The sequence below is a fragment of the Rhea pennata genome, chromosome 1 (genome assembly GCF_028389875.1).
Source record: "Rhea pennata isolate bPtePen1 chromosome 1, bPtePen1.pri, whole genome shotgun sequence".
NCBI classification, from domain to species: domain Eukaryota; kingdom Metazoa; phylum Chordata; class Aves; order Rheiformes; family Rheidae; genus Rhea; species Rhea pennata.
The window spans coordinates 134,070,336-134,096,840 of record NC_084663.1 but is presented as its reverse complement, the minus strand read 5'-3'; the positions used below and the strand labels follow the sequence as shown (position 1 = coordinate 134,096,840).

General features: G+C 39.8%; 1 long non-coding RNA gene across 3 annotated transcripts in view; it reads left to right on the top strand.

The window, feature by feature from the left end:
* LOC134139641 (uncharacterized) overlaps positions 1–20,383 on the top strand; it is a 28,004-nt gene extending 7,621 nt beyond the window's left edge. For 2 of the 3 annotated variants that reach the window (XR_009958226.1, XR_009958227.1), the window contains 4 exons: positions 471–651; positions 4,077–4,247; positions 12,637–12,712; positions 20,225–20,383. This is a non-coding gene — a long non-coding RNA (uncharacterized LOC134139641). Of the gene's footprint in view, positions 1–470; positions 652–4,076; positions 4,248–12,636; positions 12,713–18,565; positions 18,764–20,224 lie in introns of those variants that run through there. The other variant, XR_009958228.1, reaches the window with a different exon arrangement.
* The last annotated feature ends 6,122 nt before the right edge of the window (positions 20,384–26,505 follow it).

The window sequence follows — 26,505 nt, the reverse complement described above, 5'->3', positions numbered from 1 at the left end:
AAATTACATTATAGTTGGAATATATAAAGTGATGTTTCACTTATTCAGGTTTTCATTTAATCATTTATTTAATTATTTAGTTATAATTTAGTTTATTCAGCTTTATTACAAATAGAAGCATCTGCCTACTAGGACATTCAAGTGGCCACCTGCAGAGTGACTTGGGCACTGGCTGCCTGCAGTACCCCAGGCAGTGGTCGCATTCAATCAGCCTGCCAGAGGCAACATTTCTCTGCTTTTTGGCAACTGAGCCCTACAGGCTACTGCAGGCCCAAGGGAGCAGCTCATGTGTGCTGGAAGAAAGGTCTGTTGGTGTCCAGTATGAAAGGAAAGCAAAAGGGCAATGGGAGGGGGAAAGGGTGTAGGACAAGGGATTGTCAGGGCAAGTGGAGAAGCAGTGGCTAATGGCACCTCTTTTTCTCACTGTAAGGCAAGACTGATCATCCACTATCCTTCCCTATCTCCTTTAGGGTTATGCTTTATGTGTGCAGAGATGAGACTGAACAAAGAAGGCAAAGGGAATTTCTCAAGCTGTGGAGCAGAAGAGTGCCAAATGCAGCCTTCTTATTAATTCATAAGGATTTTCTTTTCCCTAAGGCAACTCTTTGAATTAATAATAAACAGATAACCCAAAATCAGTAACACATAAAGGTAATGGTATTTCCTTTCTTTCTCTGTGTCAAAATAGTATTATTAAAAGCTTGAAACAGATATTTTTTGTTTAGTTATTTTTAGAATGTAAGAAATGAAGTTACTGCAATTGAAGAATTTTGTACAAAAATAGAAAAATACTATGTTTTTCCTTTCTCATACACATACCAGCTTGCCTTCAATTTCCTTTAAAAATAATCAAGGTGAAAAAGGGAGGGTTTAATTGAAGAAAAGGAAGTATTTCCACTATTTTAACTAGCTTTAAGTTTTAACAAGAAGTCTTCCTTGTGTTACCTAAAACATTTGAAAATATACATAAGTGTTCTCTGTTAAAGACATGAAAATATGAGTAAAAGCTTAGTTGTGAAGGAAGGAGAGTAAAAACAGGAGGAAAATGCTGAAATTGCCCTGCACTATTTCTACAGATGAGGTTTGAGGAATCAAAGGAAGAGGTGTTGAAATGGCAGAATAAGGTGAAGGTTAAGTCCTCAGGGTTAAATTATATGTTCACAGAGTTCTGAAAGAAATGATGGGGCCACTAATACAATACGCATTCAGGCAAGCTAGAAATAGATACCTGTTAAGAGCTTGCTGAGAAAAAGTTTCTCTGCCTAATTTTTTTTTTTCAAGAATTTCCCAGAAAAGAGTCAAATATGCCACTGATATCTAAGGTAAATCCTGCTACATGTTGGAAGTGTCTAGAGAAAGAATCATTATCAAAAAAAAAGTAACACTGACATTATACTTACATTACATAAATCAAAGGTATATTTCATGATGTGCTTAGTTTTATTCTCCCCTGTCTAAAAACAGTGGAAATAAAATTATTTCAAAAACAGATGCTGAAAGCAAATAGAAATTCTCTAGAGACTTTTTACATGGAGAGATCATACACATGGGACTGTCTAATGTAGAGATGAATATATGATGAATGAAATAAAAAATGCAAAATACAGTGAATATAAACTCATGTTGACTTTTATTCCAAACACAAGAACGTACACTGAATTTGTATAGCAGAACTTTAAAGAGTTAATGTAGCACAATTAAGCTGTGAAACCCCTTACCACAATACAACATTACTATGAAGAGTTAAGAGGCTATCATAAAGGAGCAGACCTGCAGGAGTTTAAAAAGGCCTCACTATCATATTACAATGATTATTATAATAGAGACAATTATAAGTATGGAGCATTCCCTCAGAGTTTTCATTTAAAATCAACTTCATAAGGGTAAGAAAGATAATTTTTTTTTGCCTGGAACAATTCCTTGTACTTTTTTTGCAATTATTTGAAAGTTATCATTGTCAAAGGATATGGGACTCCCTGAACCTCTGGTGTTATAAAGGACAGAAATTCCATTTGATACTAAAGATGAAAAATGGTCATCCAAAAGGTGAAGAGGTGTCATGATCAAAATGCCAGCTGAACAGGAGGCAGGGAGAGAGAGTCATATTTCTAATGGAAACACCAGATAAGTAAAGAAAATGAGTTGCATAAAAAATAAGATATCAGAGTTCTGAATTCTCAGAACTTAAGTGTTTTTCTTCGTAGTAATTTTTCATGTAAGTTCTTACACACTTGGCATTAACATTTTTTTCTTTATTCTTTCACTATATCTTTACTCTCGCACAATGTATTTGTTCTCTTTGAGTTGCTTGTGAAGTTATCCTTAAAACAGTGAAAGCCTTAGCGAAAAAAAATATCCTGCATTCAAAGTAAAGGGGGATATGAACATACAGGCTGAGACAAAGACTCAACTTTCATATAAAGCGCACTGTGTTTGCACCAGGTTGTTGGTGTCCAGAAGCTGATGTTTCCATCACAAGAGGAGTATTTCCTTACATGCAGTAAGGATCCTGAACTCCTCCGCAGTTATGTGGTTGGGTTGGAGAATTCCTCACAACAGGATACCACTGCTGCCTGGCACAGCACCAATGCTGTATTATGTGTTTATATATGTGCATATATATGTATGTATATATATACACACACGTAATATATGTAAAAACATGTATATAATATACATAAAATATAAAATTGAAGGGTTTCCTCTGTTAGGGGAGTCTATGTAGCAAGCTGGGAGAGAGATTAGGATTGAGAATGGCTGGAAGATAAAACAGAAACTGAGAAATGCCGGAAAAAGTATTTGGCATGAGTATAACTCCTGTCAGGTACAAGCCGAACAGGAAAGCAGATGTGATAAGGTTCTGCAGCGCTAAACACATGCTCCATTTCTGGTGGAGTTTGCTGCATACAGTCCTTTGGAAACTGCTAGCAGCTCTTGCCTGTTAAGGCAACCTCTATGAGCTGTATCAATAATCAGGGTGAGCTTCTACACTGAAATTACCTACTAGTTAGTACTCTGCTGTCTGCTCACTCCAGCTGGGATTTGGGCCCACTGATCCACCATGTCTGTTTGTATATGAGGCATTTTCTCTATTATCTGTTTAAAGGATCCTAACCTCTTAAAAAGAATGTGAAGTATTAGCCCCGTAGCAGCAAGCTGGTCAAAAATGTTTTGGTCTCATCAGTCATGCCAGCCATCTGTTTGAAACTGTCTTAGCTGAGCCAAGCATGTCTGAACACAGTTCAGACATTTTTATGTTAGGAATTGTCTAGTCCAGTCAGGAAGCAGTGCACTGAAGGGGTTCCAGTGAAATGAAGTGGAAGGTGTGATCCTATACCTGATACAGGTCTTTTCCTAACTCTGTGGAGCACATGGAGTTAATTTCTGAAAGGCTTTTTTCTTATGTAAAGGTGCCAGTAGCTAAGGAAAGAAACATGATTTACTTTCAAATAGTTCAGCTGACCTTACACATTTATCACTTTACAGGATTTCATTTTTCCAAGGAGTCTATTATTTCAACTCCATTACCTCTACTTTCAGCAAAGACAATTACAGGACATTTATTTATATACCAGAGACACATTGCTTAGGTTTTTACATTCTTTTCACCTGAAGTGGTTCTGTCACAAAACAATTGTTTGTCTCAAGCAAATATTTTTTCTCTCAAAGTTGTACTTAGAAGCACTTAAATGTCTTTTTATTTGCACAGGACAAAGACCTTTTTTACTAAGAGTGACAAGGGGAGAGCAAGTTGTGGTAATACACTGACAGGACATGGATTACCTAGATAATGTCATACCTTTGCATAGACAGACTTTGTTTGAGTATCTTTCTTTCTCTCTTCATTGGCCTAAAAAGTCTTTCCACAAGACTGCTCATGTAAACAGCAAATTACTCATGTCCTCCTTACAGATGCTTTGTCATAATGAGAAACTTATTTTGTTTTTTCAAAAGATTTCACAGAACTTCTCTTTCCCTTCCGCTCCCACCAGCCCTGTGCTAAGTAGTGAATTTGTATGGTCATCCAGATCATCTGAAGATAAACTTTTTTTTTTTTTTTTTTTTTTTTAATTTAGAAATTGGCATATTTCCACGTGTGCAATAGGGCCTTCTCTGCCCCTGACCTGAGTTCATGAAGAACCATTCAAGCTAATGGCACAGTTGCTGTCCTCATGCCATCTGCCACTCTTTTAGCCATAGGTCAGCTAGACATGGTGATGCTTCAGTCGGACACACTGCAGCAGCAGGTAAGTTATAGTACCCTCTTAATTCATAAAGCTGGGTTAAAAGATGTCCCTTAAAAACATGTATAGAATCCAACACATAGAGGAAGTATATCAGGAGATTAACCCATGGAAATCATGTGGCCTGTGATTGATTTTTGGTTCTCATAGACCTGAGACCACATTGTGGGGTGTTTTATGCTTCCACCTGAAAAGAGCCTGACATAGAATAGCACATAGTATATAGTTTATGTGGTTCATTTTTCTCCTCTGATGCAATGCAGATACAAGCCCCCTATAATAAGAGGTGTTGAAGAGAGCTGTAGCACCCAGGTAGTGCTTTTGAGGTCGTGCAGTGGGAAAATAATAATGTCACTGCACTGTCCCCATCCCTGTATCACTACTACATCCAGTACTGATCACAGGAAACTCCTTCTGAAAACAGAAGAAATTCACTGAGGAAGTTTTCACTATTGAAGGCACTGTAAGCTCAGATTATTTTAATGTATGGTCAGGAACCTTTATTTTCAATGTTTCTTGATGTGAACTGTTATAATGAAGCATCCTTTACAAAAAAGGTTACATGGAATTCTTAGTTGAGCCAAGTTTAATATATCAACATCCCAAGATCTCCTGCATCATTTGGAGAAATGACTACTGCACAGAGATGAACCAAAGGAAGTGATAATGTCTCTCGTCTTTTAGTTATAATTCAACTCATATACTATCCCTTAATTAAATCAAAGCCACTTTTATGCACATTTTCAATGTTTGAATACCTGAAGGAAAAAATAATCTAGAGAAAATATACTAGAAGTATGTAAAACTGCCTTACTCCATAAAACTGAAGTAACTATACAGGAAATGGGAGGATAAATAATTAGCCTTTAATCTTAAGGCTACAAGCTTTTGTGCTTGTAGCACAAAAATCTTAGACTACAAGCTTTTGTGCAATAGTGTCTGTTCTAGTAGAAGGACAGACAGCAAAGGCAGCAAACTGAATAGCATCAAAATGAACTACTGTTCTCATTGCGTGGCTTCAGAAGGCCGTTGCTGTAGCCTAGCACACTTTAAAAGAAACTGAAGGTAAACTACGTTTGCACTGAAAGTCAGACACTGCATTTGATCAGAAATGTCTAAGATGCATATATTCCAGCAAAGACGCATTCACAAGGAGAATAGGATCCAGCTCAAGTGATTTTTTTCTCTTTCTTGAATTAGCGCTATGGTAATGTGGCTTCAAGTAATATTAAATCTGAATGACACTCCTCTGAAGAACTCCCATGTAATTTCAGCCCTGGCATGCATGATATTACAGGTCCTAATGACCCCACACTCTCCTTTCAGTCTAAATATCAGTAAACACTTAAGAAGGATAGATTTCTACATGCATTTTTTCCTTTAACTGTGTTTGAATTTTATGCATGGGTGTGGTTTTCCAGATATATGAACACTTTTATAATTACCAAGACACTTCATGGTTTCCCTAGCTATTCTACATAGAATGATGTGCTGCAGTAACTCTTAGGGTTGGCAACTTATTATATTGTCCCTTAAACCATGTGGATAGCCAGCATTTGGAGCTTTATTAGTCATTTTCACTATAATGAGAACTAATTATATTGGTCGTTAATTACATGAATGTTTCTTTGGTGTAATTTACAAAGAATCTTTACACAGTCTGTTTCCGTGAATGCAGCAGGAGGTAAACAGGAGAAAAAATAGTCTCCCCCACAACTTCAGGTTTACCTTTCCAGTACGCAATCTGATAAAGCTTCTTGGCTCTATCACATACAAGCGTTTGGTTCACTGTCTTCTAATTCTACATGAGCTTTTTGGCTACCATCAGTGCCATTCTGGCAAAAGACTTACATGTGGCTCTGTCCTTCAGTGGTGGTTCCATTTCTGGAGCTATTGTCAAACAGATGGGTTTCTTTCAACTCCAAGTATCATATCCGGTGTATTCCAAAAAATCTGCAAACTCTAGACAAAGATACACCTGTTCCGAGCTACCTAATGTCCCATATAATCCAGAATTCTTAACAGTGACTTAAAATCCAGCATGATGCAGAGTGAGTAGGAGATTTACTACTAAGGGTCTACTAACTTCTGTCTATCCAGCACTGCCATTGACTATGCACTCAACTCCTGCTCAGGATTTGGGCCAAACACACGGCTCATGTTAAGGCCTGATGTATACTAGGAGCAGCAGTGTTCAGCTAAAGTGAGAGCAACACATATGCCGGACACTCAAAGACAAAAAGAATGAGGTCTGCTGCAGATTCCTGCAGTTTTAGAAGTAACTGCTTGTTAACACCTGATAAAACCAAAACTCTTTAGAATTAAGTAAATCTTTGCCCAGTACCTGAACAACCAATACGGATGGTCCAGATGAAACGTCCAAGCTGGAAGGTACAAATACATTAGCTCCCCCAAAGAGCCTTTGGAATGGAGCCACGAGCCACTGGACTGCTGAGCCTGTTGTGCTTCCCAGTGCAATGCAGGGGACACCCGCATCATGATGGAGGAGGAAGGATGAGCACTCTCACCATAGGTTAGGTAACTATTTTGCTCATAAGTATGAGACAGTAACAAATTATCAAATTAATGAATTGGTGAACTGGAGAATTAAGTAACTAGAAAATCAACAATTTAGGCTGGTCTAGAGAGAAGGGATTAACCCCTTGCTTGCTTTCATGGTTTTTTTTTTCCTAATGAGCTCACAAAAATAAATTTTCTTTCACACAGTACCCTATCCTGGAAATTTGAGAGATCACAATGAACCATGACAACCAGCTGCATATGTTCTTGCCTCCAGTCACACACCAACATAAATATTATGGAATAAATACGCTTAATATTTTAGCATATATCTGTTGGCTAATTCAGTTCTCACAGGGGTCAACAATCAGACAATATTTTTAAAATGAACTAAAAAATTTTTATGTCAGACAATTTTTCTTTAAAGGCTTGGAATATTTTTCCACATCACTGTAAAATCCCACTGGAATACAAGAAACTAATGTGAAATGAGTATTCCATTTAAGCTGCAGTTACAATTACTATAAGAAAAGCATGAAAGAGAGCTTCAGAAACATCGATCAGTATAAGATATTGAAGCCAAGTAGCAAGAAATCTTCCTGTTACAATGTCAGAAAAAATTGGCAGGGTTTTGAAAGAGACATAAAATGAAAATTTCTCCACATTAGCTGTGCTGAATAAAAAAGAAAGCTCTAGAACTGTAATTATAACAATGGCACTAATACCAGTAGGAGCTTAAGGTGCTGCAAAGGAATCACACAAAATGGTTGAGGTTGGAAGGGACCTCTGGAGATCATCTAGTCCAACCCCCCTCCTCCTGCAGGGTCACCTAGAGCATGTTAGAGAGGATCGCATCCAGGATGGATCAACAAAAATATATCATTGTCTAGAAACATTCCAGTCTCATTAGAGTTACCAGGAGCAAACATCACAATTCAAACAATCGCTGTGCAACTGTGGCAGTAATTTTTAACATTTTAGGTAAAGAGAAGAGTTAGGAGAATTGAACAAGCCATATTTCAGAGATCAGTTCCATATAATAGAGCTACCATGGCAGAAATTTCACTAACCCCTGCCTTCAGGTACAGGAGCAAAACCTCAAAATACAAGACAATGTATAGAATTCAACAGACTTCTGTTAAGCAGATGCTCAAGAAGGAGGTTTCAAATATGACTTGGACCCAACCTTTCAGAGCTGTTTACATTAAGACAGACTGAAGCTGGAGCAGCCACTAAATGGGGTTGCAATATAAAGAATCAGGCTGATTATGTTAGCAAGGATACTACAGCATTTTCAACATGCTTTACTCAGTCAAATACTCTGGAAGTATTTAACTGTCAGTGAATCAGTGAAACAGTGGAAACCTAGAAAATCCATGAATATGCATATGGTACTGGCATGAGATAAGCATGAGATAAATAAGGTGCAATCTATGCAAACTGCATAGCTAAAAGCTTCATCTGACACACGGCTTTCTATGGGAAGGGCACAACCAAAAGTGACTCTAAGATTTTTGATCTGACATTTAACATGACTCCATCTGAAGAAAAACAAAGAGAGAGTAGTCTTGTAAAAAAAACGTTCTGGTCCAACAACACTTCTGTTTTCCTGCAGTCAAGGACATGATGGCTCAGATACATTCTTCTACCAGCATCACTTTGGCATTCCTCCCAGAACTTTCAGGGTCTGCTCAACAGAAAATATGTAACTGAATATTTTTAGTGTACTGTACATCTCTTATCCCATGCTTCACAGCCATCTCCATGGAAGCTTAAGGTGTATGACCTTCAGCAAACTCTGTATTTCAGGTTCCTTGGAGAAGACAAAGAATCACTGACACTCTGTAGGTCTATTGCTTCACTCTGTAGGCTAAGCTAAGTGATAGATAACACGAATCATGCAGTGTGTGAGTGAGGGCTACATCAAGTTTTGTTAACCCCTGTGAAAAGAAAAATAAACAGATTAAATAAGACGAAATTGATATAGAATCTAGGGATGTAACTGTAATTGTTTAGAAGATCTAACCTATATGTAAAATCAATGTATGCAACTCATGTATTTGGGTATTACCAGTTAAGAACAACATCTTTTGTCCTAACACATCTCCTAACGAAAGGATAGCTTATTCTGCAGTAACCAGTGTCCTCCCTAACTATGTGCTCTTTTCACTGCCTTAGTATTCTTTGATCTGAAGATAAAATACATGTAAAGAGACCCCAATGTCTTAACTTCTGTAACTCTTTCCTTGATATCACAGTGATACTGCAGAAGCACACTTTTCCATAGTCTCTTCATTTACAATTGCTTGCTCCCTGTAAAGTCCAAGCAAAAACAGACAGTAGCCTCCACCTCTATGCTATAAGGGATTTGGACCAGCAGAAGAGCTTAGTTGCCAGTGAACTTAAGTCATCAAAATCCCTTTGGGAAGGGACAGAGGCTGCCTTTACCCGTGCAGGGCTTTAGCAGAAACAATGTGAGATGAAGGAATTCCCACCTGGGTGCTATGGCCTTTTCCCCATCCCACTGCTACAGACGCAGCTGGTTAAGCGCCAGCCTGATCAAAAAGCTTATTGGGCTTAAAAACATATCATTACTTTAGCAGTGGCAGCACAGCAGCATGGGGCCAAAGTGATGGCTGGAGTAGGAGATGGGAGTATCATATCAGCTCTGCCTATTGGCCCATACACCGTTTCATATTTCCTCAGCCAGTTTCCTCTGTTTGATATCTCTGTGTTATTCATCCAGATTCAGATCCTTTTTCTCATGCTTTTTTTGGGTAACTTTCTATTTTCTCTCCCTCACACAAAATCTTTCTTCACTGTTCTCCCATTAGGATATCCTCAGCCCGTTCTCAATGAAGGGGAAAAGTCCCCCAGTCAGGACTGCACAATCACATCCAGCACATGCTGAAATATCCATGGTCCTTCAACATGACAAAATAGACTTTTAGATCCAGCCCCCCACAACCTAGGTTTACAAAATAGCATTTTAGTAGTCTCCTGAATATTAGTTTCCACATCTGGCCATAGAGGCTGCTTAGGAGATTAATTAAGATGTTTAACCTATTCAATTTGTAAAATCTTCTTTCTTAAAATTAAGGATAGCTGTAGCACAGAAAGTCCTTGTGTGACTCTTGGGTGACATGTTAAGACAATCATAGTGTGGCCACTACAAGGGGCACCTCCAGATTGTCTCCAGAGCTAGCCTTAGAGAAATCAAATTAGAAACTTTCTCAGAAGATCATAGATGTCCACATGCTAGTTGGAGTAGATTTTAAAGTAAGTTTACTACCATCTTGCTCTTTCTCTAATTAAATAGTACGATTATTAAGATAAGAGAATGGTAACAAAATGATATAAAACACAGAATTTCGTCTGATCTGGGAAAAGAGAAAACTGGGCAAAGAGGAATCTAAAAGGAAATGTTAAGAGAAAGTCAATGGCTTGCATATAGACTATGCTTATACACCAATTCCAAAGGTGAAAAAATTCTAGAGACTTTGATGCTAGGTAAATAACATGATAATGCTTCTCTTTTTTATAACAGTTTGGGAGCTCTAATCACTTGTAGAAGGATCCTAGAATCATATTATTGTTTAAGACAAACACATCATTTGAAGAATGATGGGATTATGGGTATAATCCACAAGCCATGGTTAATTCCCATGACAAGCTTTATTTCCATATTTCACTGTTCAGACTGTTAGAGAGTATTTGCATGTTTTTATTTTTTTTCCACACCTTTCCACCTCCTCACTGCCAATTTAAGAGCTGTTATTCTCAGTTCATAGTAATTGGGAGAAAATAAAATTCCATATGCTTCTACCAGGAAAAAGAAAAAGAAGAAAGAGAAGGAGAGAATCAACAAAAAATTCCACTTGCTAGACATCCTTTGTTGCTAGCTATTACTTTTCTAAGAGATGCCTTGTTCAGCTGTGCTGCACAAAGTATGCTGTGCATACATAGCATATGCACAGTATTTTAATGTTATATATGACCTCAAATACAGCACTTCCAACAGTATCATGCCACACACTATTCTTTCACCGCGCATCTAAATCCATAAAGACAACTCATATGTGCTGACAGTGCCATATAGAACTATTTAACTAACAAACAGCCTGAAGCCAGTATTTCCCTCACTAGGTTCTCAACTACAGACATTTTTTTTAAACAGGAATGTGTAGAAACTCACGGCAGAGTTGTTGAACATAATAGCTAAATTCAGGCTTCAGCCTTTGCAGTCTGTCTTTCCAATAGTTTCAGAATGGCTTAAAGGTGAACAAAAAATGAGAGAGAGAGAGAGAGAGAGAAAGAGAGAGTGACTCAGAAACAGAGATAGACGTAGGCTAAAAAGCCATCAAGAGTTAAATGATCTGCAAAGAGAAAAAGCTTGAAATTAAATTTTACCAGGTATCAAATAAGAGACTTAAGAGTGGTGTATTAGAAGAGGCTTTTTTCATGAAAATGCAAATAGCAGCAAGCTGTTTTAATTATAGGCTGCAAGTGTTGCATTCTGGGAGACTAGAAAAAAAGCAGAACAGAGAAAAACCGTAAAACCTTCTCATCAGTGTTTTCAGGTCTTTTCAAGCAACGATAGTCTCAATCTAGCAACATTTTGCAGCCCCATGGTACTTTTTTTGAGCTGATTGATAGATTGACATGTTCATATGCTTACAGGATTTCTTCTGCTTGTACCTTTATCTTCAGTGTGGGTTTCACAACCAAAACACCACGATCCTATCTGCTTCAGAAGAGTGGAAGAGCAGCATGAATCTTCCCTCATGTTCCTCTCCTGATCCAGAGCTCTATAATCACTGCTGCCAATGGCAGGAAGATTAGATCCCATAATCAGATCCCCTAAAAGAAAGGGATGAAAGTATTCAGGTGAACTAGCTGCAGACCACAGACCTTTATCAGAGCAAGACAGACCTTCCTCCACAAACTGCTACAGGTAACACAATCAAGTCATTAGTCAAGAAAAAATGGGGTCCAGTTTTGTTTCTAGTATAGAGCAGTGCTTTCTGGAAAGAGGAGAGCATAAAGAAAGGACCTTATAAAATATGCTCTACATAAATGTAATACAAATATGAGCTGTTTATCTTAGTGCTAATACCTCATCCTCCATGCCCTTTCCACCTCTTCTCACCTGCCAATGTGCTCAGCTTCCAGCCAGGTCTACCTGAACACTTTCTACATTTGCTAGTCCTCCAAATTCTAACCCCTTTCCTCCTCCAGTGAACAAACTTGGTTCACTCCATTTTCAAGTGGAGAACAAACTAAACTAAAACACAGTCTTTCAGCTATTAATTATCTGCAGACAGAACAAGTCACAGAATACATTAGTTAGGTATGCATTTGTTTGTTTAAAGTCAGGAGACATTTTGATGATGGGTGCTGAGTAAAAATCAGATAATAATAGCTTTGAAGTATTCAAAGGCGGGGGGGGGAATCAAATCCCTCAGTATTTACATATTCAAGCTTTGGTAATTGCATTATGTTCATAACGACAGGCTAACACTGCTTTCCTGAAGGCATTTTTCACTTTTCTTCTGTAGATGTCACTGCAGTACAGGGTAATACCACACTGCATGATAGTTTCAACACAGTTCTGGGAAGAAAAGCTACTAGGGAGTGGTCAATACTGGAGAACTGAAGCCTCATGCCTTCACATTTTCAGCAGCACTGAGTATCAGTCCTCACCTGATTTCTCTTCATGCTTTTATTTCTTGGCTGGAGCCAAATGCAAGAGGAACTATTTGCTGTGATGGTTGGACCCAGTTGAAATCACGTAAAGGGAGCTAGTCTGGGACAACCATTATTCTGAACAGAAAATAGCTTATGTATAGTTTAATTATTTTTGCTTCCACAGATCCAAACAACAGTCTTCTTTCTGGTGCAGCCTCAGATCAAGTCCTTAATCCCACATATGCATTATTCCAGTCAAGGTATGAACTCTCCTCTGTGCATCTCTTGTTATAGCATGAAAGCAGAATGTCTATCAGATTAGTTTTTTTTTTAATTTAATGCAGTTTAAAGATGGTTTGAGTGCTTATATAGTTATTACTTCTAAGTAAGGTGGTGTTTTCTTGCTTAAAACAAGAAATCCTGAGAGCTTAGCCTACAATGAAAATATCTGAAATTAATATGCATACTAATATTGAAATTTTCCATTTTAAAGTATTCCTGGAAATGCCTGTATGTCAAATATGGAAGGACTGAAGCCTAAAAGTGAAAATAACAGGATGTATGTTAGAAGAAGCAGTAGAAATTCAGGAGGGTTTTACAAGATGAAAAAAATGCTTTCTGTAAGCTCTTGTACTATTATAGAAATGCATTTGCTAACAAAGTCATCAAAATGTAATCAGAAACTCCTCCTCCTCCCTTAGTCATTCCTAGAAAACAAACCAGAACCACAGTCTTCCGTGGCTGCCTTAGCCTAACAACCAAACCTCTTTTCAAAAACAGGAAGGAAAAAGCTTATCTTGGAAACAGGCTTTATCGCTCCAGGCTCTTGTGTAGTTGTAATCACTGAATATGCTACTTGAGAGCACCTAGCTGAACATTCAGGATTTGAGATCAACAGGCATTTTCATGATGTATCAGCAAAAAGATCCCCTTGAACGGAAGAACCCCTGCTGACGAGTTATTGCAAGGAGTGAGAGATGTATTCAAGGAAGGCAGATCCTGTTCAAAATTTTTTCAGTGCACGTAAAAACAAATACTTTGAATTTCACAGGCACCAAGGCTGCCCACCGGGAACATGTCGGAAGGAACTGGCTAAGCCAGTGGGTGTTCTACTTTCGTGTGAGGAAGCTTCCTTTTGATCTCTGGTTATAGGTCAGTGTAGAGCTCACTACAGAAATCCAAACTCTAGCTGATAAAAGCATGGAGAAGTGGCAAGGCCCACATCCAGAAAAGGAGGTAGCCGCTTCTAAGCAAAGCTCACACTAAAAGACATTTTCATGGCTGCTGCTGCTGCTATGTGGAAGCAGCTGGAGAAACAAGAAAGTCCCTAAGATGGAAACAGGTATCGTAATCAGGCAGAGTCCTCCAGTGCAGACTGCTGAAATAAACCTGGTTTCAGCCAGGTAAGCTTCATTCAAGCTCAAATTAGTATTAAGCATTAGAAAGCACATTGTCCAACCATACCTGCCTAATTTGATGAGACAGAGGGACATACATTTGCTTAGGATGAAACTGGAACGACTATGCCTTCCCTCAGCTAAATCAGTCACCTACTACTTTATTAAACATTTCTGTCAGCCCTTCCAGGTGCCTCATAAACACAATGAACAGGAGAGAGGAGGAATTAGTAGTTCATTTCTCTGTGCTCTCCCCAAAAGAAAAAGGCCACACACCTGAGGAACTGTCTGAAGATGATCTCCGGAAGAGAAAAGAGAAAAATCTTTTGAGGGACCATGCTTTAAAGCCACTTTCTACTGAGATGGCTAAACAGGATTTAGGACCTTTATTTCTACCATTCCAGTTTGGAAATGTTGTCTTGCCTGATGCTACCTCTTCCTTTATTGCTACCTCTACCTGTCTTATTTCACAGCTTCTAATTTCACACCCACACTCTTCTTTCCTCCCACTCTCCTTGTCTCCGTAAAAGAACCCCTGTCATCCATTACTCCTTTATATGTCTCTCCCTTCAGCCTCACCAAGCCCTGGATCCTTTTGTCTCTCTTCTTTGCTTTTCAGAGGTTTCTCTTTTCCATATATTTCTCCCTCTGCAGCTTCACTTCACGGTAGCCACACTGGACTTTTGCCCTCTGCCTGCCTTTACTTTTCCCTGGCTAAACCCTTTCTCCTCTTTCTCCATTTTCAGCAGCATTGCATATGACTCCTCTCCCCTTTCCCCTGACATTTTCTTGCTCTCTACACTCCATGTAGCAGTTCTCTTCACCTTGTTCTTTGATTTCAGCTCAAGACATATTTTTTTCATAGTGTCCTACATAAGTCTTTGGTGATCCATCAGTCCCTTTGCTGCGTATTTCTGCGTCTCCCTTCTGAATTTAGTCTGCATTCCTCGTTCAGCTTTCCCGATGCTTAAGCTCACTGCCTTGCATTCATTTTCAATAGATATCTTCTCAAATCTTTTGCTGCTGTGCTCTTCCTTGTTAAACAATGATTATATATTTTTCAGCTTTGTATTTCAGGTTCTCTTCTCCCTCATCCTTTGTCACTCAGTCTTTCCACAACTCCAGGACATTAGTAGTTACTAGTATTAGTCTCTCTCTTTTCCCACATTTCTTCTTTCCTTTCTCCTTCTATCTCAAGCACAGTTGTTTATTTTCTCCCTGCTTCACTCTTCACCCATCTCTTTTGCCTCTCTCCTACTCCAGAATAGCTAGCTCTGAGACAAGCTGCCTTTCCCCTCTACAAATTCATTTTTTCCATCTTCAGTTCTTCCAGTTTCCTAGTTAAGCAATTCTCATTCTCCAGTTTGAGAACAACACTTGTCATCTCAAGTGGGTTTTTTGGTACCCTGACTCATCCTCACTCTTACCCCATTCCTGCCTCTCCTTCACTCTCCACATTGGGATCTCACTGTTATCTTCTACATGAAGACATCTGCTTTCTATCACTTCCCTTCCTGTAACTCTTTTCCTTCTTCCATGTCACACATTAAGAATTTCTCTTCTCTGACTCCTCCATTTGCCTCAGTTGTTCCGTCCTGAGAAAACTGCTGTTCACTCCTCCTTCAGTTCTCACCTTAAACATTCTTATACTGATCCCCTTTGCTCACAAGCCACACATTGCACCTCTTTTTCCTTTCACCTCCAAGCTCTTCTCCAGTTTCATACTAAACCTCTGTAAATTGGCCTTCTCCCCACAGATGGACTATAATTTGCTCTGTCCTAGGTCTCTCACAGATTTTGAACTTTACAAAATTTCAAAAATAATACTTTATTATTAACATACTAACCTATCACCTATCTTCTTGAAAACCTACCCTCCTTGGGTTTATGTAATTGGCCTCTCCTTGTTCTCCTTCTATGTGTCAGTTTGCTAGCACTGCCTGCCATTTGGAGGCTCTTCCAAGACCCTGAGCATTTATGGTGATCTACCATTATGATGATTTAGTTACTATGTAGGGTTTTTTCTTATTTATATTATTTATTTGTTTGTTAGTTAATTTGTTTGTTTTTATCTCTTCACTCTACATAAGCCTGTTTTTATTCAAAAGATAGTCTCAAGAAATCTGAGTCAAAATTGCTTTTCCTGGACATCTAGCCATCACCTCAACCACAATATTTTTAAAACAACACTTTCAATTGTATCCCCTTTCCAAATCACTATGGGAAAATCACATCTAGCCTGTCACTTATTTGCTACTTCCACCTCTTTCTTGTTTCTCATAGCCAAACTATGCCTTAATTCCAGTAAGACTTTATTCATAACATTTCTAGTATAAGGTTTTTGCATTCATCTACATACTAAAAACTCATCCAGATTTTCATCATGTGACATGCTTATTGCTGCAACATCTGTTTTCTTGCCCTTGGCAGGTACTGCCTTACCCACGCATAACCATTCAGAAAGATCCTAAGTTCTAACCCTTTCTCTTGCAACCCTTTCTTTGGTCTCCCATCTTTATTGGATTAGTGTAAAGTACTTGTCTTCATTTTTAACTCCATTTGTGATCTACTCTCATCATATCATTTCTCAAGCTCTTAGATCCAGCCTACCCAGGATGATATTTACCTCCTACTTGTTAAAATTTCAGATATGTACATCCATGTTATCACCCATACTGCTCCTAGGTGCTCATATCGAGTTTCTTACAAACATCCACAAAGCTATGTCAGTATTTTCCTCAAAAATCTTTATCTGAAATTCATCTCTGCCTTGATGCCTACAGATTTGGCTATGCTAGGCAATTATCTGTCATGCTATGTGAACTACCTCATCCCTTCCCAGTACCCTCATGCCTGTTACCTTTTGGATTATAGGATTTTTAGGGCAGGGACCATCTTCTTATTTTGTGTTTTTATTATACTTAATCCAATAAGAATTTTGTCCAAGAACAGGGCTCTTATGCACAATAAGGATGATGATATACTTAATGCTACAATAGGCAGATTTTTTAGCATCTCAACTGTGTTGTGGTATTGTTGTGTTAACCTTCTTTCACTACTATATCTAAATTCGTATTTTAGAAGAGTATATTTCTCTGTATGTGAATAGGCTAAAACAAAAGATATGCATCTTTCCCCTTCTTAAAGGTAAACTAAAATCAGATGTATCTTTGATTTAGTCAAATACTATCTTTAGTGGGGCAATGTCTTAGATGCAGTATGTCATATATTACTGTTTCATACAAAAAGTTTCTGGATTCTGCCTACAGATGTTAAATGATTTTGCTCTCCATTAGGCTTGGTTTAGTAAGACAGTAAATTCCAATTCTGCTAGATGGGAAGGATGATTCTTCATTTCTGTGGAAACCTGTTCTCCTATAAAACAGGCAGAAAGACCCTCAAGTGGGGGATACTGCTGGAACAGGTGAAAACAATTCACAGCTACTAGTAAAACAGTCACATAGTAATGTTTAAATGCAGCCAAGATAGAAGGGAGAACTAGGGAGAAGTAAGACAGAGAAGGAAATAGAATATTTAAATGAAGAAATTATTTAACGAGAGAGGGATGTGCTTTGGGAAGCACCTTATGCAAAGTTACAAGTATTCTGAAAACAAAAGTGATTTTACCAAAAGAGTTGCAGAAAATAAATGTAGCCTATCCTGCCTAATCTCTTTTTCACTCTGAACTCATTGCTGGGGATACCTGAGCTCCACTGGGGGGGGGGGGAGAGGCGAAAGGGTGTGGAAGAGGATGTGATCCATGAGACTATAATGCTAAATATCTGTACTATTATTCTGAGAAGAGCTGAGGACTGAAACTCTGATGGGTCTAGACATTCAGGAATTGCCCTCAGAGCTCAAGACACAAACCACTACAACAGAAAGCCACCTTGCAATCATGTCATCTTACGTCCTGTCTTGCTCCTACCAAATGCTGATGTAAAACTATGAATTACACTTAGAGATGAAATACCTCATGAGCAAAGTTACTTGCACGCACATGGAAGGTGCCTATTACACACTATAGGACATATTAGGATGAATGAAATCTATTAACCATAACTGGTCATTATTACTGAAATAAAGATATGTAGTTCTTTGAAATGTCATACTGCCTAAATTATAGCAGTCTGGAAGGAAATGTTATTTAACTTTATTCTGTGTACTATCTTCTTGTCACTGAGAAGTTGTAAAGCACATTAAATTAAGAAACATAAAAGAACAACGAAAGTGTCCTAACATCTGCTAAAAGTCAATTTATTTCATCAGAAAATACAATACAGATGATGATTTGCACATTTAAGTGGTTTTGATCAGGCATCAGCACTGTCACAAACAGTGTAAGTTATAATAAAAAGTGGAGTAAGTTCAGACTATCTGAACAAAACTAAATGACAACAGCTCAGTTACTCCTCCTTGATTCTGCAAGTCAAAACAGTCACATCCGATCTTGAAGGTTGTAAGCAGGTTGAGTCCTGGTTCTGTAAAAGCAGAATGTGTATCTAGCAGTCTACTCGGATAAGTTTAGGAAGCCAGATGAAAGGGCAGTGGTAATGCCTAAGAGGCATATACAGCAAGTGAATCAGCTACACAGTAAACACCATTTTTAAACTAAAAGGCAGAGAGAAGATACAGTAGGTAAGTTCTAGATCAGTGATACTGTTCATGACCTAAACAAATCTTGCTAAATAAAACAGTACAAAATGTTTCTTACAGACCCAGCATGAGATCTGCTGTTATTTCCCCCTTCCTGGAATGGCTCTGTTTGACTTAGAAGTGCCAGCCAGACCAAATAGCAGCTGTGCTTTGAGGCTGCACAGAAAACCCTCATCTCTCTTGAATCCCCACAAATGCACGTACCAGGCAAACCTTAGGGATTGAGCCACTTACTATTTCGGTGAAGGATGGTTGCAGCACCCATCAAATGGAGGAGGAAAAAAATAGTTTGAAGACTTGCATGGAAATGATTGCACAGAAAGGAACAAAGCCATAATTCCTTGATCATAAGCCCAATTGTCAAAATGAAATGATCCCATTCAACAGCAATACTTGCAAATTACACATTTTAAAATACACATTTTAAAAAAAGCTTTGTAAAGGGATGTCAGTGTAGCTATAGCAAACTCTACCACCTGAGAATTGTGACTGTCGGCCTTTATTGCACATATCAAATATGCAATGCAATATAGGAAATTCATGGTAAGATATTTTCTTAAATTACTGCCTGCTCAACTAAGAGTTTGGTTCTCGGGAAAGCAACAGAATGTGTAGGGAATAACAATAAAAACAGCATCACTCCCTTTTGTTGTATTGTTTGGTCTCAAGACCCTAGGAAAGAAACAGAATTTATTCACTTCTTCATGGTTTCTGTTTCTTCTGTATGTAATGAAATGTCACTACAAGAAAGAATAATGAATAATCTGCTCCTATCTGTGTGACAATTTTTGCACTTTTCAGTGAGGCAGAACTCCCATTGATTTTTGTCTGTTTAAAGGCTCTTCTAAAATGCTATGATAGTATCTTGCTCCATGTATTTATATTTATACCTGTCTAAACCATATGGGAAATGCTACATATTCAGTATTCCCTTGTCCTCCCCTCCCCTTCCATTGATGCTTACATCAATTTTATACATACTTGTTTTGAGTGTCAGTGGCTTGAGAGGGGTGCAATGGGTAAACAGCCCTTTTCTACTGAGACAATATTACATTGGTTAGCAATCAAACCAGTAGCTGCCTGTAAGCATAGCTGATACAATGACTCATACGCACTCCTTAAAGAAGACACATGTAGGACTTGGCACTTCCTGCAGTTTCCAGCAGAACAGATCAGACTGCTCTGATCTGCACTGGAGGGCCAACCTGACACTGAGCCAGCTAAAGTTTGTGAGACCAAAAAAGGAAGCCAAGACAATCTGGCTGCCTTCTCCGAGCATCTGTCTCTGGGCTGGAACACCCCACAGCCCCCTTAGGAATCCTTGGAAAAAACCTTTAGGTGACCCAAATTTGTAAAAATTTTTTTTTTTTGCTTTTTATGGGAAAAATGTCTAAAAATGTATCTTATTATGAATGAGACCTGCTTCTTATTTATATTCAGAGTTACAGATGCTTATTTTACCCGGCAAACCATGCTTTTTTTTTCTTTTTTCTTTTAAATGTGTTATCTTGGGTTATTGGTGAAGGCTAGTCTAGCTTCTTAAAAAAAATCTCCATTATACACCATGAGGAGTGTGTTAGAAAAAAAGAGCTTGACTTCCACATCCCTGCCCGATTTGCAAGGGTTCACATTAGAAAATTCCATCTTTTTAGCTGAGTTGAAATTAGCCTTGGACTTTTGGCGGCAGAAACAAAAAACTGTTGTACTCTTGCTTTTCAGTTATAACCACAAGATGAGGAAAGATACTATAATGAATACTAGAAAAACCCAGAAGATATGTGAGCTACAATGATTTCAGGCATGTAAGATTATGGACTGGATCCCTGCTGTCTTTATTCAAGCAAAGCATGTGAAATTAGTTACCTGTGAAAAGCACAATAGGAAGTTGTTCTTGTGTAGATTATCAAAAAAAAAAAAAAAAAGAAAAAAGTCCTCCCAAATCAGCAAACAAAAAACCAAAAAAACACAATTCTCTGCTCAGATCTTACTATGGCAATGAATATATCTGTGCCTTTTCACAGGAATTCAACATGTACTACATCACTTATAATGTGGTCTCATACTAAAAATGACAAGGCACACTGATAGAAAAAAATTGCTTTAATGAGGAAAGATACTATGATGAATACTAGAAAAACCCAGAAGATATGTGAGTTACTGGAAATTCATTTGGTTATTTTTAAGCATTAAAACATTACTTAGTAATTTATCTTAATTTTTCACTTCTAGCACCACTGCCTTCTATCATGGAGTTGGTGTAAGTGTAGAGGAATAATTAAGGGTCACCATAGCCACTGACAGTACCTCAAGTAGCAACTTTTGCTACTTTTTAGACAACAGTGTCATATCTTTACTTGACCTTTATTTTAAGTTATCCTTATCTCTGTCGATAATGTGATATACTACAGACACAATAAAACAGGAAGATCCATATCCAAACTGGGAGTTTTGGCAGACTTTAAGCATCCATGTCTCAGACCAGTTTTAGTCTGCTGTGAAGCACCTTTCAGCTTTTTAAGATGCTTCAGCAGATACCCTCTGGGACTTCCCTTCTCACCTAAAAAGTAAGTTAGTAACTTGACATTGTCAAGCAGAGAGGTCTAATAGACGATCTGTAGAATGCAACAGTTGAGGGCCTGATGTCCAAACTACACATATTTCACAGCCTTTTACCTTGGACTAGTTAATGTTTGCTAGTCTGTTTTCCACTGAGTGCTCGTTAGTGGCTGGAATGCAGAGACGCGCTCTGGAGCACCTCACGTGCACTCCTGGAGCCCCCGCCCCGTCCAGCTTCATCCAGAAGGGATCTAGTTCATGCACTCCAAGACCACGCCACACTGTGAATCAAAGCACAGTAAGCAGAGATTTACTTCCAAACTGCATCCCTTTTGAAGCACACCAGGCCAGTGCGAGCGGAGTTGGAGCTCACATTACTTGCAGAAGTCCTGTGTTGTGCTGTGATGCATCTGGTACTTGATGTTTGCCTGAAAGTGGCAGCTCGACCTTATTATTCTTGGATTCAGTTTTTTACCCATAATTTTGGCTCCTGGGGGCAAAGCTGTAAAATACAAGCCCAACAGGCCCAAGCAACAGAATTTGCAAGCCCAGGCCTTGATTTTGTAAAGGCTGGAAATGCCTGAGTACTGGAGCTGATCTGAAGGAAAAGGGGAAATCCATTTTAAACATCCCAGCTCTCCTACGCATCCAGAAAAAGCAGCAGCAGCTCCTACCCCGCTGCTTGCCTTCTGGTACACGGCTGCCTAACGGCTCTGCGTGCCGGGGATGCGCACCAGCCTCCCTGCCCTCCCCCGCAAGGAAGGTCCATCGATTCAGTGCCCCCCACCCAAACCCCGATTTCCCTCCCCCCTCCACAGTCGGCCAGGCCCGGTCCCTGCCGCCACGGACCTGCCCCACCTCCCGCCTCCACCTGTCTGCGCCGCCGACAGCAAGAGGTAACGCTTGCGACCGCGGTCGCCTCTCCTGCGGCCGCCTCCCTCCTGCCCCTTCTCCCCCGTCCCGGCGGCCGCCCGCAGCCCCGCGCCCGCTGCGGGTCAACCGAGCCTGCCCCGGGCTGGGGGGCGGGCCGTGCCGCGGCTGGGGGCGGGGCCGGAGGGCGGGGCGCGGAGCAGCGAGGCTCGCTTCTATTGGCCGAGAAGGCGGGGGCGTGGCTCCAGGCCGGCTCGCTCGTCTGCTACTGGTGGGGGGCGGTGTCAGTGTGGGCAGGAGGGGGGTTGGGCCGGGCGGCCTGCGCGTTCGGTTGAGCGCCGCGTTAGGTTGAGCGCCGCGTTAGGGAGGGAACGCGGGTGGGGGCGCGGCGGCAGCGGTTGGCGAGAGCGCGCGCGCGCGCGCGCCGCCGGGGGTAGCGGCGGCGCCGGAGCGGAGCGGAGCGGAGCGGAGGTAGGGGAGCCGCGCGGGGCCGGGTGCTCACCCCTCTCCTCCGACGCCCTCTTGCTCCCCCCGCGCCAACGGCCGGCCGTTGGCGCGCGCGCCCCCCCTCCAGTCGCCCCCCCACCCCACCCCGCTCCGCGCCAACGGCCGGCCGCTCGCACGCCGTTAGGCTGCCGCCGCCGCCCCCCGCGCGCGTCTCTGTCGCTCCCCCTCCCACCCCCTGGGATCCGCTCGGCGTCGCTGGCGCGGCGGGCGCGGGGCCGGTGAGTGTCTCGCCGCTCCGCAGCCCAGGTGCGTGCCGGCCCCGGGGTTCATGGGGGAGGCTGCGGCGCCGTCTCTGCCTGTCGCCTCTCTCGGGACGGGGTAGTGCCCCGGGCGCGGCGCCTCCTCGGCCCCGCGGTCTGTGTGTGCGCGCCTCTCGCCTCGGTCGTGATCTTAGCGAGGCGCCCCGGGGCGGCCGCCTGTGAGGTGCCGCCTGTGCTGCCTGCCTTGCTCTAGCTCTGCTTCCCTTCCTCCTGGGTGAGCGTTTTCTCTCCATGTGCCTGGAATTCTTTAGGGCTGATGTCTGTTCCCTAAGAAGATACTCATCTGCTTAGTATGATATGCGGGGAGGGATTTTTCCGGTGTGTGTGTTTTTTTAGTGTGTCTTTTTTTCTTCTTCCTCGTTTTTTTTTTCTTTTAAATCAGCCATGCAGTTACTGGTTTCATGCATTTTCCTCTTATGTGCCAGTTGTGAGAAAATGTACCAGTTGTTATCAGGTAGGTAGGTGGTGATGGAGAGCATCACAGAGGGGGCAACACCCAAGAGAGAAAGCTTTCTCAGTTTGAGCCGCTAGGAAGAGGACGGATGCTGGGATTCCCATTGCTGGGCTATTCCTTGACTGTGTTCTCAGGCTTCTTCTTTCATATTGGTTGGTGAGCAAGGAAAACCTTTATTCAGTTGCTGTGCTTGGGCGTGAGCATGTGGAAGGGAGAAGGATTTTTTTTGTTTGTTTGTTTTAAGCAGGGTTTTGTGTGCTTGCAGTGATCTCTCTGGGCTGAGGAGCAAAGAGCTCTGTTCCTGTTCCATTCCCTCTGGCTTATGTGAGGGCTGTGTGTGTTGCTGCTGTTGCCAAACTGTTCCAGCCTTGCTCTCTGAGATCCTCCTTCTGTCTGCATAGTGTACTGCCTACCATTGCTGCGGCAGGTAGTTCTCTCAAGCAGCAATAGCATGAAACTGCCATTGTGAAATTGGTAATGACCATGCAAATTCCTGCTTGTTGCCCCTTTTGTGAGGGGAGCTAGGGTATCCCCTGACTTCTACTTGTAAACCTGTGAAGATGGTATTGCATTGGCCTGCAGTCGTATCTGGAAGACTTACTGTTTTTTATGTATGTATATTTATGTATTAAAAGCTTTGTGACTTAACCAGATTGCGAGAAAATACAGTGTAGAGGAGAGCTTGGAAAATTCACTGGCTTAGTAATAGGTGCAGATCAAGAATGGCCTTCGTATTCTGTAATATCAAAGGACAGAAGTTTTAAATTGTTGTTCTATTTATTTATTTCTTTATCCTTGTCCTTCTGTGCTTTTTTTTCAGGGAGGTGTTGAGCATCTTCAGCTTGCAGTATAATCAGTGGTGAAGTTGTATATTGCCAGCGTGATAATGATTTCTTGGCTAATACAGTCTACAATTCCCACTTCATTTTACTATCTGAGGACATTTAACATTTATTTATATATATAATATATAAAAATAAATAAATACACACACACACACACACACACACACACACACACACAAACACATATATATTAGATTTCAGTGCAAGGGTGCTGAATTTAACATTTTATACTGTCTTTTGGATTCGCCTAAAAATGAGCTTTAAGATTTTCTTAGCTTAGTATGCATACTGGCTTAAACAGTGAAGAGGTCTGCAGTACAATGAAAAAATATAAAAGCTTTTTATAAAATATACCTGCTCATAGTAGAAGCACAACATGCAATTTTAATAGATGGGTTGAGTAAGTATTGGCTCTTTCCATGGTACAGACTTAAAAGAATACATCTATGTGTGTGGGTTTTCAAGATTTCTTTCATTTTGCTCATTTGGCAGTAGGGAAGAAAGTCTTGCCCTTTGTACCTTTGACAAGAAGCTCTGCAAGGGTAGAGTCTGTGCCTATAAAAGCCTCTGCATTGAATAACTCTGAAGAGTAGGGCCTTATTTGTCAGTATTTACCTAAAACTGCAATATTCAGAGATTTAAATCAAAATTAAATCTTTGTTGCCATGTTTTAACTATTAGCTTTTTCTAAAATTCAGAAAACCAGGATGATACATTGTGAGGGTTGGAAGACCAGTATTTTATAAGCTAGAGGAGAGGTGTAAAGCTGTAGCAATCAAGTGCTGCATGGTGATAAGTGCTACACTATTATTTTGGAATTAGATTTTTTGGAACTAATTCCAGTCAGTGCCTAGTCCTGCAGTTGAAAGCAGTTAGCATCATTTAAAAATGCACATGTAATAAATAGTTGCATTGAGTCTTTTTTTTTTTAAGGCTGTATTTGAATGTTGATAATTTCAGTATATCTAAAATATGATCCATTGTTGCTTTATGCTAAAAAAATACATTTTTATTGTTTTAACAATCAAAGCATTTAGAAACTGCAAGTCTTAAATATTTATGCAACAATGATCTACAATCAGAAATGTCTTTGGATTTCTTTTGTCTGACTTTATAATGAGAGTTTTAACAAAGCTATTTAGTATTGTAAGTAATCTGCTTTGGCTTAGTTCTCAAAACTTCAGGTATTTAAGCAAGAAAAGAAAAAAGAAAAAAAAGAAAAAGAAAAAGGAGGGGGTTCCTAAACTAAAACTCTCAGGTCCTTTTAGTTTAGTGATGAGAAAAATACACCTTGAGATTCAAACATTGAAATGTTAACTGTAGTGCTATACAGCTAACAAAGCCTTTGGGAATTGCCGACTTCATAAGTCTTCTTTATTAGTGAAATAGTCAACTATAGGCAAACATTGCAAATTGTATGGTCAGTACAGAGAACATTTCTTTATAAAGATCTTTGGGCTAGTCTGTTGGAAACTAACTGGAGCACTGGTATAGTTAACTATAGCCACTGCTAGTGTCAAACCACACTAGTGCTATTTCTGTTATTGAGCTGGACTATGTGAGTGGGAGGCAAACTAAGATTGCAAGAACAAGGTAGAATAATTTTTGTATACGGAAGATACCCCATATATAACAAAATAACCTAGTTCTGTTCTGTTACAAAAATAAGTAGTTATAATACTGTCTATATATGGATGCTCTTGAAAATTGTTCTTATATAAGCGTTCTCGCTGGGATACACAACACTCAGCAGTAGAAATTTGGAAGAAATAAACAAAATCCCCCAGTTTTCCTAGGTATTATTTAAACTCTGGATGTAATGTGAGTTCTGAGTTACGAGAATTTTCTTGAGCATACATGCTTACTTTGAGCAGAACACATACACTTGTCATGAAACCATAATGGAGGGGAGCTACCCTGAAAATGTGTTGACATGGTAGATAGAAGATGTGAACTGTGTACCCATCATGTGAAAGTAGCAAGAATAGTTTACATTTGTCGTAACAAATTCTATTTGAGAATTTTAGCACTATCCATGAGCTAAACTTAGCAATTCTACATTTTTATATTAATTTTTATATTGGGAAACCAAGGCATGAGAATTATCAGTGACTTTCCCTAGCTAAGGGATATATGTAATATAATGAATGATAAAGCTTATTTCGTCATTCCAATTCTATATTCTAGCTATAACACCACCTTTTTTTCTCACTCTCTGTCTGTTTTACCAGACAATTCAAGAGTTATATTTTAGTATCTAGATGGAAGGAGATATGTATGTGAATGGTAATAGAGCTTTCCATATTGCAAGTAGGAAGAATTAATTCCATAATATAAATTAAAATGAACATTAGAACAATACGTAAATAAACTAAGAAAACAACAGTTACAACATCAGTCTTCTTGCTGAGTCGGTGCAGTTTTGTAATATTAAATATTGATGAAGGAAGGATGTTGAACAGCTAAGTATTCACAGCACTAGTATGTTCAACTTTTAAACCTAAGCCT